Here is a 2381-nt window from a genome sequence, read left to right on the forward strand (position 1 = left end):
GGGAGGTGTGTATAAATGGCTGTTTGGTGCGGGCCGGATGTGCGTCATCTGTTCTGTGCCTGCACTCTTCCTGTTTACCGGCATTCAACAGAGGTCTGTGGTTAAAACACAGCTGTGTGGGCATTTTAACACCGCTTGTGTCATTTTGTGGGGCTTTGTGTACACTGAAGAGTCTATTGTAAACAACCGTTATGTGCGGTCTGGCTCGTTACACTGTCTAGTTCCAGGTACGTAAGATTTAGTATATTGCCAGAGGTTTTAGGTGATGTGGTGTGGGGGTCAGCTATGTTTATCTTTACCGCAGCATTCCCGTGTGTTTACCGTTTGAGTGGGGACATCCAATATATGCTGTTTGGCATCTACTTCATTTCTATCCCGTGGATACTGACGTCAGCTCTGCTTTCTGGTGTGGCAAGCGGCTGCGTTATTTGGTATGTGTGTTTATATTTCCGATTGCTGTTCATAAACTATACTAGTTTACTAATCGTCTTATTATCTGTTAGGGTTAAGACTGTGCGTGCTGCATTTCCCTACTACATATAGAAGCACGCTGCTGTTTTGTTCCTGCTGGATTTGCTTTCGTTTCTTTTCTGTATATTTTTGCTGTGTGTTTTCATTTTGTCCTGGGTGATTTAGCGCGGCCCGATTTTGGAGTTGTTGGTTAAAACCTGCTCCTACTGTGACTGTATTTTAAAGATCTTTTCCTCGTACGTTGGGAAATAACGAGTTCGAGGGCCGCGCTCATTCAGATATTTATTTCTTCATTTTCCCTTTGTGGTGTTTCTCATTTTGGACTGGTTCAGAATGCTGAGATTTTCTCTTGGACATTGTTGTCTTTAAATTTATTTTCCTTTTCCTTTTGTGTTATTATCTAGCTGTTTAAGCTAGAATTTATTTCTTTTCTTTATGTTGGAAGGGTTTCTTTTGCTCCCCTGCATTTAATAAGTTTTTATTGATTAATTTCTATTGATTTGATTTATTTTGTTTTGTATTACAATTACAGGAGCTGTGTGTCCGACAGCAGTGAGGCTTTCCTTCACCGTGTGCTGTGTTATGCTGTGTGAGCACCACTGATAAAATCACGGGTATTGGAGTGAGTGTGTGTGTGCGTGTGTGCACTTAGTGTGATTCTCCTCTTTTGCTCCCTCTCTTAGCCCATTTGATGCCAATAGGCTACAGCTCCGAAGTAAATGTGAATCCTTATTGTGGATTGTGATTTCCAGCTTAGTAATTGGCTGGGTGACTATTATTCCTGCATTTTAAACTTTTGTACTAATAAACAAACTCTATTTTGCTACCCACGTCTCTTGCTCATTTTATTCAGTGGAATGAACCTGGGTTCCTTATAACATTTTAAGTGAACTGTGATTCCCTGGTATAGTCCCAGGGTGGCGTAGTCTATTGTATATCTCTTGAGTGTTGAATATTGCTGCAAAAAGACCACTTTGCCACATTTTGGCGTAGTCGGCAGGGTCCACTAAATTGAACAGAGACGTGGGTGAAGATTTCTTTGCCAGCTGGTATTGCCATTATTTGCTTTTCTTTTTATTTCACAGGAACAAGACAGCAGCGTAGACTCTTTGAAGGGTCTCTTTGGCTACCTCCCCTGATTGTGTTTCAGGTCCAAATTTTCTTTCTGCCCCGCCTTGCTTGGTGGTAAGTGTTTTACTAAAAGTTAGCTATGGCAGAAGAATTACAAGAACTTCAGGATCTTGTGGCCCAATTAAGAGCTGATAATGAGAGACTTAGACAAGAACAGACTCAAATTGTTATTCCAGGTCCCAGTACAGCTCCTATTTCTACCACCTTACCCTCTGGTGCACAGCAATCTGCTGGTGCAAGTGCCCCATCTACTGAGCGATTTGTGTTTGTTCCCCGAGATAGGAAGTGCCCAAAATTTAGCGGGAGACCCGGTATTACCATAAATGAATGGGTAGAGGAGGCCCAAGCCTGTATGCGGGTTCGCCATTTGTCTAGAGCTGATCAAGCATTCTTTCTTTTTGATCATTTAGAGGGAGAAGCTCGGGATGAGATCAGGTATCGGTCTGAGACAGAGAGGGGGGATCCAGATAAGATAATTCGGGCCTTAAAGGAATTGTATGGGTGTCCTTTGTCATATGTAGCATTGCAACAGGCATTTTTTTCCAGGAGGCAGCAGGAAGGAGAAACACTTTTAGAGTTCTCTATTGCATTGATGGGCCTCTTGGAGGGGGTAAAACAGCAGTCGCCGCATGCCATACCAAATGCAGAAGCTTTATTGCGTGACCAGTTTGTCGAGCACGTGCTCGATATTGGTCTTCGTCGGGAACTAAAACAATTAGTCCGCCGTGACCCTACCTCTTCCCTCTTAGATGTTCGTAGCGAGGCAATGCGCTGGGAGC

Source organism: Carassius gibelio, chromosome B7, assembly GCF_023724105.1.
Source record: "Carassius gibelio isolate Cgi1373 ecotype wild population from Czech Republic chromosome B7, carGib1.2-hapl.c, whole genome shotgun sequence".
NCBI lineage: Eukaryota > Metazoa > Chordata > Actinopteri > Cypriniformes > Cyprinidae > Carassius > Carassius gibelio.